Consider the following 17,717-nt stretch of genomic DNA (forward strand, 5'->3'; position numbering starts at 1 on the left):
TAAAGGTGCTACTGGACTCTGATTCTATTGTGCTACTTCAGACCAACATGGCTACCCATTTGGATTGCACTCAAAAGCTCGCACCCTGAATAAATCTTTGTTGGTCTTAAAGGTGCTCCTGGACTCTGATTCTATTGTGCTACTTCAGACCAACACGGCTACCCATTTGGATTGCACTCAAAAGCTCGCACCCTGAATAACTCTTTGTTGGTCTTAAAGGTGCTACTGGACTCTGATTCTATTGTGCTACTTCAGACCAACACGGCTACCCATTTGAATCTGTGTGTCCACTGTCATTCCTGCCTTAAAAAGAAAATTCTACCTGTACAAGGTCAGCTGTAACTTAGCTATCCTGTAAAACTGGTGTCAGGAGATTACCTTCCAGTTTGCAACTGCTGTGGCAGCAGTCATTGTCCCCGTGTAAGTAAGGATACCTCGTGCAAGTAGGAAGACACAAACTGTATTGAGAGTCTCAATACAGATTGTGAGTGGGTGGGCCCTTCTTGTGCCCTTCCTTGCATACCGAGGGGATTGCTAATTGTTGCTGTGGGATAATAGGTGAATTTCCTCCAGGGCAGGCTGGATTCTAGAGATTTTAGGTCTGTGTGTGTGGGATCATTTGGGCATGAGATTGGGGTCCCTGTAGGTAAGGGGTTTGGACTAGATGACCCTGGAAGTAGCTTCTAACTCTATGATTCTCTGCCTGGCATGTCAGTGAACTGCTGTGTAAATTTCTATTCCTCCACTTCATGGCATAATGAATGCTGGTTTGGAGAACCCACTAGAGAGGGAGGAAGTGAAGCTTTCAGAAGCAATGGCACTGCAGAAAACATGCACTGTTTTTTGTCTCTGTTGAACTGACAGCATGAATTTCAAATTTCACATTGCTTTCTGTTTTGCTATCTGTATAAAATTCAACAGAGACAAATGCAAAGTTCTGCGTTTAGGCAAAAATAATCAACTAAACATGTGTAGGGCAGTGCTTGATTTCGGTGAAGGAAGGCCCTCGGCTCTTGTGAGCCCCTCCAATCCCCTCCCTGCCCTCACAACTAAAGGAAGATGGAAGAGTCAAGAGTGTTTGAAACAAACCTGAGTAAACATGAGGATGATGACAGGTGTGTAAAATTCTTCAACTCACAATTCACCCTCTAAAACACATAAGATTTTATAGTTAAATACTAGTCATTTTTTTAAAAGCATTAATGTTAAAATTAAACTTTTGTAATAACTGAACTTTGTGAACATTTTGTGGAATAAGCAGGAATTTTTAGGACAATGAAAATGAATGCTTGTTGCTATTTTCTTTATTTAAAAAATACCTTGAGCTTACAAATTGTATAGCCTGGGAAGATGATCATGACTACCTGACAGTGACAGTGTGACTTTATGTTGTCATTAAACAGTTGGTTTTAAAATATACATAGAAAAATAAAAATAAATACACTACAACTAAAAAAAAATTAGCCTTCATCACAGCAATATCCTCTAAAAGTTCATCAAAATGTATTTGTCATTTGCAGTGTACTGTATGAACAATGTCTCCCTTGAGACATTGTAGCCCTTGGTTAATTTTTAATTCTTTTGCATCTTGAAAAAGACCTCTCTCCCAGTTAGTGACCATTAAGCTAAGAAATAGCTACAAGATTGCTTCCACATTAGGGAACATTCAATAGCCAAACAGCCTACCAAATTTAAACAGTAACCAACGTATGGAATAAATTACTAAAGGGTTGTTTAGAGCACTGCATTATGGCAGTATGTGTAGGAAAGGCCTTTTGACAGTATCAAAAACATTATATACCATGGCCTTATATACCCTAGATTTTGAGGCCCTAGGCTTCAGCCTGCTTAGCCTATTGGTAAATTCAGCCCTGAGTATAGGACAGATTCAGGCATTCACAAAGCCTCAGGACTCTGACTGGCCGCACTTACTGGAGACAGTCAGAGCAGAGTTAAAGTTTTAGTATGAGAACATGATAGAGCTGATGTTGTTCAATGCATACACAGAGGTAAAGGGCTTGATATGGCTCTGCTGTAAGGAACCCATAGCTCCAGTGGTTCACTGAATTCCAGGCTCAATTCAATGTGCTGATGTTGTTTTTCAAAGCCCCAAATGGCATGGGAGCAGGGTAGCGGAAGAACAAAATCTGCTATCTATGAACATGCTCAAGATTTGAAATCTTGTTCAGAATGTTCACATGGGCAGAGGTAATATCCATGAGGATGTAAGACAGGGTTTTCTCAGCCAAATAAACCACAATTCCCAGCTGCTAGCTGCACCAGACAGATGTGCTAGCCAATGGGAAGTGGGGGCTGGTGAGCTGGTGAGCTTAAATACTTCAATACTTTGGTAAAGCAGCTCTATACTCACCGTATCTTCTGTCTTACAGTGCAAGATAAATAGGCTACATAAAATTTTCTCCTGTGGGCCTACATTGGCTTATCTTTTTATCTTTGCCCGCTCCTGCAGAGCGGAAGAAATAAAAGACTAAGGGCAATGTGAGAGGAGATAGGGCGGGCTCTGTCCAGGATAAAAACTCAGGGGGCCCAATCAGGAGCCGCGAAGCTCAGGGAGCGCCTGGCCCCGGAACAAGCCTCTGCTGCCCGCCGCCGTCCTTCTTAGGCTTCTGCCGGGCCCCGGATGCCCCTGGGCCTGGCAGAAGTCCACCCAACTCACACACACACACCCTGCTCTTCCCCCTGCCCACCCCACCTCGTCTCTCCCTTAACCCTCCCCTCCGGACCCAAACAAATGCACGCACACACACACTGCCATCTCCCTCCCACTTCCCCCCCGCCCACCCCTCCCTTCACATATACCCCTCTCCCATCCCATTCTATCTACCTCCCTGCCTGCCTTCTTCCCTTCCTCTCTTTCTCCATCTCCTTCTCTCTCTGTCTCTCCCTCTCACTTACTTCCTCTCTTACTTCCTTGATCCCTTCCTGTTCTTCTCCCTTCTTTCCATCCCTGCAAAATCCTCTTCCCCTCCTTTCTTCCTCCCACTCCTCCTCCCCTCTTCTACCTTCCTTCGCGATATTCTTCCTTCCCACGCACTAGCGCCCGCTGTATTTTCCTTCACAGCGGGCTTTATTTCTAGTGGAGTAATAAACTGCTTGCCTTCTCTACAGTACAAGGTTTAGGGAATGTTATAATTTTTGGAATTGATTAGACCAGATGTTTTAAAAGGATTACAGCTGACTCCCAGAGATTTTGCTGGTTGACTGGCTGAGGCTGGCTGCTACTGCTGCTGGAAGTTCCTTCTGTAGTGGCAGTGATGTGGAAGATATTATATTAAGGAGCTTAGTGACATGTCTTGTCTTTCCTCACATTCTAAATATATCTGGGTTTTAGTTATTTTGCTGATTCATTATTGATTGCAGTATCTTGTTAAAAATGTTTGTTTTTTTCCAAATTTCTTGTAATTGGGGAGGATGTACAGGTGTAGAACATTAAGGAGGGTCCCAAATGGAATTGGATTTACCTGCTCTTATCTTTGCTAATGGCACATGGCCCAGGTGTTAGGCATCCTTGGAATGAGGAATTGGGAGCCAGGTATAATCAATCAATCCTCTTTACCACCTAAGATTAGAGATTTAAAAAATGGGGTGTTGGCTCAGCAAGGGGAGCTTCAGTGCAGGCTGGGCTCAAGTATTACATAAAAGTTAGCATTTCTCCTATCTACTGGTGTGCTTATTGTCTCCAGATCCAAAAAAGAACTATTGCCAAGACTTTTGGAAAAACACCTTTGTATCTGACTGTATTTCCATTGTTGGAGAAGACTGCACTGATTTGGCTGGAGAAAATCTCTGGGAAACTTTACCTTTTCTTTTTTCTCTTCTTGTTTTTTAAATTGTATTTTTCTTTTTGTTTCACTCTTTGGGTTTCTATGGCTGTGGGGGGTGGTTGTGATTTTTTAATTCTTTTTCTGCTGGGGTTTCTGACTTTTTAATTTAAAAAATGTAAAATTCTGTTTTGATTTCCTCTTTGGGTACTGCTGTCTTTGGGGGAGAGGCTGTGTGTGCGTGTGTTTTAATTTATTGATTCTCTATTCAGGTATCTTTTCCCCCCTGGAATTATTTGCTTTAAAAAGTTTTGCAATTTAGTTTGCTTGGGTTTGTTACTGTTTTATTTGAGTGGTATAGTGTCTTGGTTTTGTGGAACTCCTGTGGGTAGGTATGTGCAGGGTGTGTGTGTGTGAAATTAGGAGACCATCCTTAACTTTTAAATTTGGGTTTGTTGGCTCTAGTGGTCTCTGAGGATTGTGAAATCCTACTGAGATTTTTTCTCCCACTTTTTTTTCTTTGTTCATTACTGTCCCATCTGTAAGCCACTCCTGTGGAGCGGTAAAAATAAAAGAGCTGCAGGCAAAAGCGACAGATCACGGTAACGCACACAGCCGTTTCTAGCGAAAAAAGGCTCTCCCACTAGTGCTGTTCTCATAACACACAAGTTTCCGGTCTTGTCGAAATCGTAATAGGGAAGGCGATATTTTCCCACGCATCCTCCCGCCCCTTAACAGACAATTAACTGTTGTGTTCGTGTTTCCCTTTAAGAACTCTTTTTTAAAAACCCCAAAACACCTGTAGCAATGCATATTCGTTCCTTCAATGTATCAGAAAGACCTTTTCTGCAGGCGTAGTTGCTGGCGCTTAATCGTTTACAGGCTCCTCAAGTTAAAAAAAAAATCCCCCCCCCCCATGGGCGAGATTTCTGGCTGAAATTATGGGCAGTGTCGAACAAGGGGCTGTATTGTGCTTGGGAACTTTAAAGACACGTGCAGTAGGGAGCTTTGTTTAACTTTTAATCACTTCTGTGGAGGGACTTTAGCCGGAGAAGCCTCTGAGAAGCCTCGCTCATTCGTTGCTTTCCCTGTCTAAGGAAAAAAAAAATGGTGATCGCTTTGCTAGAAGTTTGGCAGCGAGAGCGGGGGAGGGACTTTCTTTGTACCGCTACATTGAGAACGCAGATGCCTTTCGCTGATGTGTTGCAGCTTGTGCACAGAAGTGTAGCGGTTTTCTCAGGGGGAATCCATTTTTCTGGATTTCCCGTAAAGCGCTACAATGAAGCGCTTTTTGCGGGAGTGTTGCAGGAGTGTTGCAGATTGCGTGCGATGTCATGCGGAACCTTGAATTAGTAGTGTTTACCAAAGGTAAGACTTCTGCTACATTTAAGTTGTGCGGAATGGCCCTGTATAATTGTCCTCCAGCCATTTCCCATGAGCTCCCATAGGAAAGTCATAGAAGTCCACTTCTTCAGTGTTGGTCAATATATTTACCTGATCATCCAACTCTCAGTAATATCTTATCTTCTCTCTAGCTGCCTCACTTAATCTTTCTTTCCTATACTTAAACCAAACAATGGTATCTACCACTATTACCTTACTATGCTGCACAAACCCCAAATCTGGCTTTCGCAATTCTCCATCTATATTCATAAAATGGAGTTCATGATGGATTATCCAGCCCCACTTCTTGGCCTCTTTTGCCAAAATGTCACATATTTGATTATGCCTATTGATCCTCATCTCTTGAAGAATTGGGCATTGATGTAAAATGTGGGAACATGGGCATCTTCTACAACTTCTATTCCCTTTCTGGATTCCTCTACCAAGAAACTCCCTTGTAGGGATCACATTAGATCTTAACTTCAAAGCTATTATAAACTGTCTTTCAAAGAATCTATTCCTACCCATAATCCAGTTATTAATATCATCTTTAAACATCTCCATTCTGCTACTTTGACAGATTAATGACATCCATCTTTCAAATTCCAAATCCCTATAATGTCAGGGCCTTGGTAATTTCTCTTTAAATTGTTCTTTATGTCATGTACTATCTTCATCAATCTCTTTACCTTCATTGTCCATCGTCTTCCATAAATCTGGTAACTCTCCTGGAATTCCTCCTAATTTTATCCATAACTCTTTATATGTATCCTGCTCTTTCTTAATTCTACACACTTCCTGCCTCACATCATCATCCACTTGAGCTGTTCTATGCAGTCTTGTCAATCTCATTCCAGGCACGACTGTTCCAAAAAAGGTACACCAAGACCTTCATCTCACAAGTGACAATTAAAAAAATTATTGGTTGTCGACTCTGGCAAATCATCCCATTAAACAGACTCGAATTCTATCATCATGACTGACTTGCTAATCTCAACAAGATCTGAGACATATAGTATTCTAGGAATAACAAAATCTTTCACACATCCTACCTTCTGCCAACTCTTTAAAGAAGCCCTCTAAATGTTCTTCAACCAGTTGTCCACCTGTTCAATAATGCTTCCTCTAATTCTTTCCATGGATCAATCCCAAGATACTTTTCAGTCTCTCCTGGATCAATCATGTGAAGCTTCTCCTCTAAAATTCTCCAAATTGTACAGTAATTAACCACAAAAAAATCTTACTACTCAAACTGATCTAAAATTCATGACATTTTTTAGCTTGCATACTTAATACAGTGATCATGTTATGTGGGCTGTCACCCCTCCATCGCAGGCTGGCACACCTGTGTCAACCCTTCCTGACACTCCTGCGCAGACCCTGGCACCAGAGAGAGAAAAACCAGGTCAAGCCTTGCAAAGCATAATGGGAGAGCAACTAAAACCCACTTCTTGCTCTCAAGCAGGACTTGGAGCTAGGCTTCCCCAACCTACTTGCTTGCAAACAAAAGCGGAGTTTGTCAGCACATCTGGCAAGTACAGAGAGACATAGACACCCCACCCCAAACTCCCCTCCAGCCAGCCAAGCACATTGTCTTGTAAAGGAAAATGGCCACTCTTTCAACACCAAATCTACTCCAAGATTTGGTCTTTGTCTTTTCCCTTCCCCAGTCATTGAGACTGAAAATGACTGGGGAAGGGACTGGCAAACCACCCCGTATTGAGTCTGCCATGAAAACGCTAGAGGGCGTCACCCCAAGGGTCAGACATGACTCAGTGCTTGTACAGGGGATACCTTTACCTTTACCTTTTCCCTTACCACCATCGCCAGGCACAAGCAATCACCCAGGATTTGCCAGAAATGGGCCATCAGCCCTTCTAGATAGGAAATATTTCTTCATATTCCTAGCAGCTAGTTTCTTTGTCTCAGCAACCCATTTCTTTGGTGGGACCCAGCTACGATCGTTACTGGCCATCAAACTCTTTGTCCAAGTCCTGGACAAGGTAGAATCAGCCCCCTATCACCTCAGGTCACAAATTTCCTTTAAATATTGGGCTCCCACAGCCACAAAGGGCAGTCAGTTTCGGCTACAGAAACACTGTCCGACATTCATATTGATCCCTCGTCCATCGCCCCAAATTACTTCCCCTGACTTCCGGAACTCTGCTCCACCCACATGACAGGTAGATATCACTTCCAATCAACCCTTAGTATAGGTTCCTCCCCTAGAAGCCTTTTCCTTGTGTGCTAGTGGCTAGGAATGTACATTTCTATGCTAGAGTGCGCATGTGTTGTCTTTTGTCTAATTAGTGTGTATTTATAAAGTCCTTCCATGTTTAGATCATTGTCTGCCTTGGTTCTATCTCAGTGACATAATTACCCAGTAAACTGTGCAATACAAGGTCCCACGTTACACCACGCTGCCTCTTGCTGGCTCTACTAGCTGATTCCCCACAACTAAATTTAGACATGTGTCCTTACAGACACTCATTTGGCGTAATAGATCATACAAAAAGCATTTAGTACCTTCTTACCTTGTTCCATAGATTCACAAACCTTGCTCAATAATACTAGGTTATTAGCAGAAGTTAATGCCAATGGACTCCTGGATCCTAATTTGTATCCAGTTTCTAATTTTTCAAGTTTGTCAATCAATGAAACCATAGCGATATTGAACAGTGTAAGGGACAGTGGATCTCCTTGTTTAACTTTAGACCGCAACCTAATAACCTCTGTCCTTTTATCTTTTATTTGGAACCTTCTGTTAGCTCCTTCCATTGTACTTCCTATCAATCCTATAAGACATGCAACACTGTTTCAAATGCCTTTGAAATAGCATGCAAATACCAATTTCCAATTTCTAACAAATCCTTCTCATCATTAATCCTTAGGAATTAATATCAATTTACATAATTTAATCACTGGGGAAATAAAATCTATAATCAACCATACATTAAGTAATTCACCTAACCTCCTAGCCCCAGGGTTCATTCTTTCCAGACCAGCTATTATAATCCCATCTTGTCCTGCCGTGCTGCTTTTGTGTGTGTGTGTGTGTGTGTGTGTGTGTGCATGCCTTCTAAGTTTTTCCATACCTCTCCGGAAAAAATCAAATCACTAAAATGATATCAGCTTTTCCAAATGGTTGAAACTGTCCTAATTTTTCAAACTGGTTAACACACTCCCATTTCTTCCAATATGCTTCAAAAATTTCCTCCATCACTATCTGACACTTGTGCCCAGTAGTTCCATCCAACACATATTCAACTGTCTTTTTCTTATCTTGGTTATACAATCTTGCAACTTCTTTTAACCATATTTTATACCCGCTCTTCTCTTCATCAGGCTTGTTTCCTTGATCTTCCACCCACCTTTCTTATCATTCCTCCTACGTTTTTTGTTCTCTGAGACAATTTCTGCATGAGGAATATATTCCTGGACAGCCTTTGAATGTTGGCACCAATTTTCTAGATGTGGTTGTTCAAAAACAAGGAAACAGCATTCAAATAGACACTTTCAGGAAACCCACAGATGTCAGCTTAAGTTTGGCAGCTGACGGTTTTCACCCCTACCATCTAAAAAAGAATCTTTCCTTCTCTCAGTTATTAAGACTGAAAAGGAGCTGGAGCTGTGAATCCGATTTCATCAAACAGTCTTGAATAACTGTTCAGCAAGTGGCTGAAAGAGGTTATTCAGCCAAGATTTTGAAACGTGCTCTTTATAAGGCTAAACAAACTCCCAGGTCCACTCTTTTAATTCCCAAAAATAAAACCAATATAACAGATAAAATGGTTGTTGTGTTAACATACAATAAACACTACAATAACATTAATAATATCATTAATAAATACTGGTACCTTCCTTCTAACATTATGAGATGTAATTCAATCCTTTGGTTTGCCTATAAATGAGTGGAAAACCTCAAGGACATGCTTGTTCATGGTAGATTCTACCACACAGAAGCAGCAGTGAATACTTTAGATGGAGAAAGGATTAACAAGTGTGTTTTTTTTCCTTGCCAGCATTGCAAGGCCTGTCAGTATGCTAGAAAAATGTATAACTTTGAGAGTTGCAATAATGATAAGACTTTCTCCATCTTATATCTATATATACATACATATACATACATGCATACATATGTATACACACACACACATATAAGTGAATACAGACAATATACAAGTTTCATGTCTAGGCCTCTAAGGATATGAATTATTGAGCATTTGAGTTGCATCAGAAATCACAGAGTCTCAGTGCCTATGGTTCAGCACTTTAGGATGACTCAGCAAACCACCAAATTGAGAAGTTTTCAACATCTGTTAGACATATCTGCCCAGAAAAGAAGAGAGATTTTCTGGATTTTACTCTCTGAAACCAGCAGGTTTCAATCAGGAGATTGACTGGATGCGTATTTAAATATGATTTTTTTCCTTTCCTCTTTACCTTGATAAGTGAATGGGATAATTGTTATTAGTTCAAACATCTCAAATCAATAATGAAAAAGACTACATCATTATCAGACTTACTTATTTTTTAGGATGACAAAAATCCATCAATATGATAGAAAATGTCCATTTATCAGTTTATAGTATCCTGTAAGAAATTTAAATAATTATGAAAAAACTGAAATAATTTGTTGAGGAATTAAGGAGGAGAGGGAAAGAGGTCCATTTACAGGTGTACAAATAGAAATCTATTCACTCCTTTACTTCCCTCCCTCCTCTTTGGTTTCAACCGGTCCTAACAAGTCAGTTCTAGCTTTCTGCCAGCACTGATGCATCCTCCTCCTATAACATTAACCACCTCACCTGCCTTTGTACATGCACTGATTTCAGGGGCACACAGCAGAATTTCTTGGCTGCCTGAAAGAAGGTAATTTTCACTCTACTTCTTTTCCCTCTCCTCCTTAATTCCTCAACAAATTATTTCAGTTTTTTCATAATTATTTAAATTTCTTACAGGATACTATAAACTGATAAATGGACATTTTCTATCATATTGATGGATTTTTGTCATCCTAAAAAATAAGTAAGTCTGATAATGATGTAGTCTTTTTCATTATTGATTTGAGATGTTTGAACTAATAACAATTATCCCATTCACTTATTTTTTTTACAGATTCTCATAATTTATTTGTTTATTTTACTGGCTGCTCTATGTATTTTACGTGTATCATAATTAGACCTCTGAGGAAGACCCGGTAAGGATCAAAATGCATCATGTCTAAGAAGGTCTAAGATCAACGTTTGTACAGTGTACAGGATAAGTTTTCAACAATAGCCTATGGGCTTTGTGTGTTTTTTTAACTTCAAAGTTTTTTTAAGTTGTGCAAAATAAATGTTCACATTTTCGCAACTTGTTGTCCAGTTCACACAGACATTCACCTTTTGAGGTCCTAACTCTTCCAGTTAGGTCCCCCCCCCCCCCCGTTCTAGGTCTATTGATTAAAATCAGAATCCCCACACATTAAAAAAAAAAAAAACAACACACACACACTTATAGCAGGTAGCCCTGTACTCTGAATTAGGGTTGGGCACTTCAGCGTCCAAAGCTGCCATTTGCACCCGAAGCAGCCAGCGCCGCACCGCAGAGGGGGGAGAAGCACCGGCGCCAGCGTGCCAGTGGGCACACACATGCAGGTGCAGAGCTCTGGCTGCTGCACCAGTGCCTCCCCCCCCCCCTTGGCATGCCGCTGGCTGCTTTGGGTGTGAATGGCTGCTTCGGAGGCTGAAGCGCCCAACCCTATGGATGCCAGGGCTCCAGGCCTAGGGGCCTCTGACAGGTAGACCTGTTTCTGAGAGGCCAGGTCTTCCTTTTTCTCCCCCTACCACCACTGACAAGGGTGAATCAGTCCTGTTCCCTGGATGGGCCTGTGAAGAAGAGTTGGTTTGTGGTGCCTCACCTCTTCTTTCCAAGTGGCTTAAGGTCAACTGCCCTGGCCTCTGGAGAGATGCAATGGATCTCTATGCACTTTTCCTATGTCTGTTTGAGTGGATTGAAAATTCATATATTTGTATTGAGGGGGGGATTTGCATGAACTGTCAGCATGACCCTTGTGCCTACTAGGCTGCATGGTTTAGATGGAGGTTTGCTTCTTATGCGCAACTCTGCTGTGTGATCTCTAAATAAACAAGTTAATAAACAAATAGTAGGTAGGTCTGTGAATTCTTAGTGGCTTTGGTCACATTGTGAGTGGCATGTAGAGGGGTGGAGGAACCAACCTGCTTCTCCAGACCACAGATGTCCCATGCGGTCCAACGTCATTCCGTTCAGTCTGATGTCATATTATGCAAGATTTACTTATCGATAGCACCATAATTGTATATATCTTACCTCTGTAGCATCCTAATTAGGGGGCTAGTTGCTATCTCCAATAGCATGCCTAGGGGAAGAGGGAGGAGAATAACTTTTAAAGATTTCAAAGCAACAGTTTTTAAACAGTTCATACTTGGGTATAGTCACTTTTGAAAGCAATTTCAGGGCAAAACCTATTCAGAGATTGTGGTAAAAATGTGATGGGGAAGAGATGGGTGGAAGCCACAAAAGCAGGGGACTTTGAGGTTTTATTTCAGTTAGTGGTGCTAGATCAGTTTTATTCCAAATTCCAAAAGGAGCTAAAATGTCTGGAAGGACAAAGAACCAAAAGATACCACTGAGGCATCAGAAATTGCAGATCAGCTTGCAGATTAAACAGGAAGAAGAGAAATGGTTCCAGTGGGGTAGGAATGTGGATTCTCGCCCCAAAAAAGGGGCTTAGGCTCAATCAGAGGTTAATAAAGCCCCCAATTTGGCTAATAGGAACGTGCCATGAGTTGTCTGTTCCCAGTTACAAGCAGAACTCTCCAAACCTGCTCCAAAAGCATCAGCCACCCAAAAGGTGAAAGAGTTCCTACCCATTTGGGAAACCCTTCCAGGGCTGTCAAGAAACCCCAGTAAAAACGTCAATAGGGGAAAGGGTACAATTCCACCCAGATGTAGCAGGTGGCTTCCTGTTCTGCCTTGCTTCATTGAAGTGCAGGTTAAGTAGACCGAGAGAATGAAGATTTCACAGGAATTCTTGAGGGCAGCAAGGCTAGTGTTGACTCAGAGGAGAAAATAGTGGAAGGCTTGGGGGAACCTGAGAAGTTGGTTCTTCTCAAAAGAACCCTGAAGTTTAAAAAAGGGGGTCCAATTCTATGGGCACCCAAGAAGTGCTCTTATACAATCTCCATTGTGATTCTCTAGCCTTGTCCATAGGAAACAATGTTGGTTAAATGGGGGCACCTTTGGGTGCCCATAGAATTGGACCTCATTGCCCAATCTTTTTGAAACTTGTTTTTGCTGTTGTTGTTTTAGAAAAGGCTCCCTTCCTTACAACAGAAGAGACAAAAAGATTTTTAAAAAATCCATTGACTTTAATAGCATCATAGGTTATAATGACACCAAATCCAAATCATAATGATTGGCCAAACCAAAATCATCTGAATCACTATACCAAATCATAGATTTGGGTGATTCAGATTTGGCTGAATTGGCTGTGGTGACCAGCTGCTGGGCAATGGGACACACAGAGGCAAGGCCTCAGATTCAGGAAGCTGGGAGTCCTGACCCTCCCAGTAGCCAATTTCTTACAAAGGTCATGTGGTGGAAGTGGGTTACCCAAAAGAAAAATAAATGCCTCTTCAGGTGTTGGGAAAAACTTAGAGGGTTGAGTGGAATTGGGCCTGCAAGCCAGAGCAGGCCCATTCTGCCGTGGAGAAAATGCAGTAGCCATACATTTGCCATAGCAGGAATCCTCGCAGATATCTCACCTACTGCTTGCCACCACCTCAAAGGCCAACAGGAGAAAAACTGGGGGAACTAAGTGGGTGTACCACTCTTGGGCTGATGTTGCATTGGCATACAAGATTACTTCCAGCAAATATAGGAAATTATATGGTGTTGGAAACAGTGTTATAGGGTTTGCCAAAAACTCTATGGTTTAACAAGTTCTAGAACATCTCCTGACATTGTGATGACTGTTCCCATCTCAAAATTCTCCCAGGTGGTAGCATGCAAGGTGGAGGAGTGTTCCTACCAGTAACTCAAAACATTATTGCTGAGAACAACAGGATGTCAATTGTATTGTCAGTTGTACTCCATCTAACTGAGGGGTTCTTGAATGGGTGGGAGAAGCATAGAAGGATAGAAAACTCACTCTTTCTGACTCTTCCCCAGTCATCAAAATAGCCAGCCTGAGGAAGTTCATTAGTATTAACAAAACTAATCCGAGATCCTTCACATTTCACCTATTTGGGCCCTTGGTTTTCTCTATTTCCCAGAGTGAATGCAGCCATCCAAAAAGTTCATTATTATTTGAAGTCTCTTTTTTGGCAAACTTCTGAGCCTGAAGCTTTGTATCAGGCCCTGAAACAGCTGCTGTCACCCATAGGAAATATTTCATTTGATTATTGTATCCGTTTCTGGCAGGTTATGAATAGGTGTATTGGATTATCTGTGCTGGTGGCTCATATTAGCCCGAAAGGTAAACATGAATTGTAAATGCATTGGCCATGATCCAGAGAACCATGCATTCCCAAGGGAGAGAGGCTTGCTGTGACTTTGCTTTGTAACTCCAAATAATGTTTTACATCTAGCACAAAAAAGTGACAAGGAGAGAAGTTGGATCCAAAACTCTGAATCTCTAGTTTTAAAGGGTTACTTATTTTAATTTTAAATTAATGTAACGTGATAAAATGTTGCTCTCCTGGAAAAGCTGTGTATCCTACATTTGTTGGCATACGTGACTTTTTATGTCTGCTGCAGCTTCTGCAATAAACATTTCTGTTGAATTTGGCTATTGTATATTGTAAGAAGAATATTTGATAATTGATATATAAGCCTGTACTGTCATGTTTACATTAGTTTGTCTTATGGGTGGTTTTGAATATACAAAAGACCTTAATCTGTTTTTACAGCATATCATGCCTGATACAGACTTTTGGATTTCCTTCTTCCTTTAGCATACCGGTCATTCCTCATCTTCCTTCCTTTCCCCTCTTTTCTAATTCAGAATTCAACCTTGGTAATAAAGAACAGCAGAATCCCCTCTAAGAAATACCTTTAAACTCCCTCCCTCTTCCCAAATTTCAGATATTTTAGTTGAAAAGAATAAAACTCAAATTTCCTTTAAACATTTTGGGTGAAATCCAATGGAAAGAGGTATCCTTCCAAGATATTTCATGAGTCTTCTTGAAATTCTCTTAATCTCCAAATTGGTTTTGAAATTCACTGTTGGAAAAGTTAGGACAGCAAACTAATCTCCAGGCAACAGAGATTGGGTCACATGAAAAAAAAAATGACCGCTTTGAAAGGTGGACTCTATGGCATTATAACCCAATGAAATATTTCCCCTCCCTATATCCTGCTTTCTTCAGGCTCCACCCAAATCTCCAAGTCTTGGATTTTGGATTAAGCATATGTTGACTGTGAAGATATTGTAGGGTTTCTGTGTTGAATTCAGATCTTTCACATGGGACTCATGCAGAAAGGGAGCTATAATCAGATCTGCTTGATCCTCTTTCTCTGCCTTTTAGCCATTTGTTTTCCTTCCATAACACAGTTCTAACAGTGGAAAATAAGCCTAGTAACATAAATGCCTGAATTCCCAATCAATACACAATAACAGAAGCCTCTTTCCAGGTAGCATGTAATAATCATTTTGCTATTTGGGCCACTACACCTGAGCACAGTTAAAGAAGTAAGTCAAGGGTCCAGGGAATAGTCTGAAAGCATTTGCAACACTGTTGATTCTTAGTAGGTGTAGACCTGATAACTTCCTTGGGTGGGAGGTCATCTGTCAGAACACGATAGAACATAGTTTTTTAAAGTAGAAAACTTGGGTAAAAGAAGAGTGGAAGATCAGCTATTATTGGATTTTGTGGCACATACACATTTTGAAAACAGTAATGGTTTTAGTTAAAATTCTGTGGCTCTCAGGGATGGAATACACTGGTTACAAAGAGTCTCCAAAATTGGAACTTGACCCTCCATAAGCAAAGCAGCACAATCTTATAGGACTGTGTTGCTGCTTAATTCTAGCTCTGGACCATTTGCATCAAACCACCTGCAGTTTCTATTTCACTAAACTGTTTTGTGTTTGTTTGATAGTCTGCTCTTTCCCCTTTGGAAAATCAAAGGAAAACTTGCCATTTGCCTTGAATTAGGAAAGGGAGAGGGTGCCATGCTCATAAAGATCTGAGGAACTTGCCTTCTTGAGTTCTGCAATTTGCAGAGGAGATACTGATCTCCCTTTATTTACACTAAGGGGCTGGTGCTGTTTTCAGTAGATAGTAACACAAGGGGAAAATGCTCATTTATAAAAGACTGAGGACTAAACCCTCTGCCTTTTAATCTACTTAAATTGAAACCACATCGTTTTGTTTTGTTGTAAATGAATGCTGAAATAAAGTGCAAGGGGATTGTTACAATGCAAAAGGGTTTGTTACACTTTCTTGGGACATGTTAAGCCATAGCCAGGTAAATATTCAATACTGAAATTGCAGATCGTTCTTTTAAAATATTCAGCTCTAACTCAATTATCGATCTTGCACGGCTTACTCTTGGGCTTCACCCTTCTAAAAATTGAATTTCTTTTTTATTTAAAAGTGTACCTCGACCTCAGTTCTTGAAGAGATATAATCTATGCATAACAATGCTTAAATCAGCATGACATTTACACCACATATTAAGTGGTTTGTTATTTATTTCAAGACTTTAATTGGCACAATACATTAGCAGAATTGTTGCAACAGTTCAACTCAGTGGCTTCTTTCCGCAGCTTGTAAGACTCACCCTACCCTCTGTCCCCATTGTTATAACTCTTTAACCCACATGGGTTGTTAAAAACAGGGTGTTTTGTTCTTCAACTATTTTTCCAAAGCAGAAGGCAATATACTTCCTCGAAGTTGGGCAGTTTCCTCTTAACTAAGTGCCTGACATGTAGACGGAGAGTGCTTGCTTGTTGCTGTTTTAAAGTCAAAGCTCCCCACTCCCAAACTCCTGCTTTCACTTTTCTCCTCTTAAGAATCTTCAGGCTTTTCCACTTGGGTTGCTATTTAGAGGGGGAGAAAAGTCATTAAAATATTATGAAGCATGCGACACAATTATATTTAGCAATCTCTGCCAATGAATAACATCTGCAGAAACGTGTATGTGTATTTATATTACCGTAAACTTGTACGCGGCCATTTTTTCCCCCTTGCTGTTTTCCGTTTTAAAATTCTTTGTCTGAGGCAAGGCATGAGACAAATGTAGAAACCACAGAGGCTACAGTACAGCCATTGTTGCAGAGCTGGAGCTGCCGCTGTCCTGTGCCAACGAGCATTATTTCATTGTTTAGTTCCCACTTCACAATGAGGCTGGATCTGACGCCTGCTCAATGTCGTGTTCTCTCTCTCTCTCAAAACATTTTAATAAAATTGTCCTGGTCGGGTTTTTTGCACAACCATAATGCAGTCACAATATAGTAGCCTGGATATAAAATGGGGATATTGGAGACCGTCTTCATATAAGGCAAAGAAAAGATAACATGAGAACATATGGGAAAAGGAGGGAGAGACCCCACAAAAGAGGAAGATGGTGTGAACATTGGATAGAAAGAAAACCTGTAAACGAGGAAAAGCAAGCTCTTGACAACCATGATCTTCCAGGAAGGCTGTGCTCTATCTAACTTTATCTCAGCAAAGTCCATAGAGGCTGCATCCAAGGATTCTGATTCTCTGGCATTGCCACCACAAATGCAGAGGCAGTCACACTGGCAATGAAGTGACAACAAAGGAGTTTTGGGCACAATTTCCTCTGCAAACTGACAGTTTCCCTTATTGTGTGATATTTGGGAGGGGGCTTTTTGAAAAAAACTGGTAAATTATATGATCAACTCGTTCCTGTGATGGTCCAACTTTCATTTTCATAAAGGTACATTTCTGACACTTTTTGCTGCAGAGGTATAAAGTATACATAGCACCCTTGTGGCCCCATCATTGTTGAGCAACAACACAATGTTGTGCTGCTGCTGTCCATTTTAAAGATACATTGTGCTTTTGTGGAGAAACAAGGCTTAGTAACCAAAGGATGCAACTACATTCTTTTTCGCTTTTGTTTTTAAAAATTTTATTTAGAACTTTCTATATCAGCTTTCAATTAAAAATGCTTTGAGGGGGGGACAAAATAAATTGCTTACAAATAATCTAATTCTATCATTTCTGGCCAATTGTTCACACTATAAAACAGTTTCTACATACCCATTGCCCTGGTGCCATCCATTCCCCCCTTCCCTCCCCCCTCACATTCACAGCCTGTCCTCACCTACTCAATGCACCACATGCCATCTATGGGTCTGTCCAGGATACATTCAGGTGGTGCTCTGTTGATACCTGGCATTCAGGTGGTGGCTGTGCTGCTCCAAGATGGACTTGATGCCAGTTGGAAGATGCCCGAAACCATTTTTTGAATGGTCTTCTTCCTCCAACAAACAGTGTTGTAATGATGCAACCATTCAGATTTGGTTTTGTGATAAAATTACCCAAGGCAAAT

The 17,717-nt window shown here is 41.0% G+C and overlaps 1 protein-coding gene and 1 long non-coding RNA gene across 4 annotated transcripts in view; both read right to left on the reverse strand.

Annotated features, from left to right (window-relative positions):
* MPDZ (multiple PDZ domain crumbs cell polarity complex component) overlaps positions 1-11,517 on the reverse strand; it is a 218,037-nt gene extending 206,520 nt beyond the window's left edge. The window contains exon 1 of the mRNA XM_077345038.1: positions 11,499-11,517. The gene's annotated coding sequence lies outside the window, so the exon portion shown is untranslated. The remainder of the gene's footprint in view (positions 1-11,498) is intronic.
* Positions 11,518-13,247: 1,730 nt separating this feature from the next.
* Positions 13,248-17,717, reverse strand: part of LOC143841161 (uncharacterized) — a 50,998-nt gene continuing 46,528 nt past the window's right edge. For all 3 annotated transcript variants that reach the window (XR_013232594.1, XR_013232593.1, XR_013232592.1), the window contains one exon: positions 13,248-16,236. This is a non-coding gene — a long non-coding RNA (uncharacterized LOC143841161). The remainder of the gene's footprint in view (positions 16,237-17,717) is intronic.

The sequence above is a fragment of the Paroedura picta genome, chromosome 7 (genome assembly GCF_049243985.1).
Source record: "Paroedura picta isolate Pp20150507F chromosome 7, Ppicta_v3.0, whole genome shotgun sequence".
In the NCBI taxonomy this organism is placed as follows: domain Eukaryota; kingdom Metazoa; phylum Chordata; class Lepidosauria; order Squamata; family Gekkonidae; genus Paroedura; species Paroedura picta.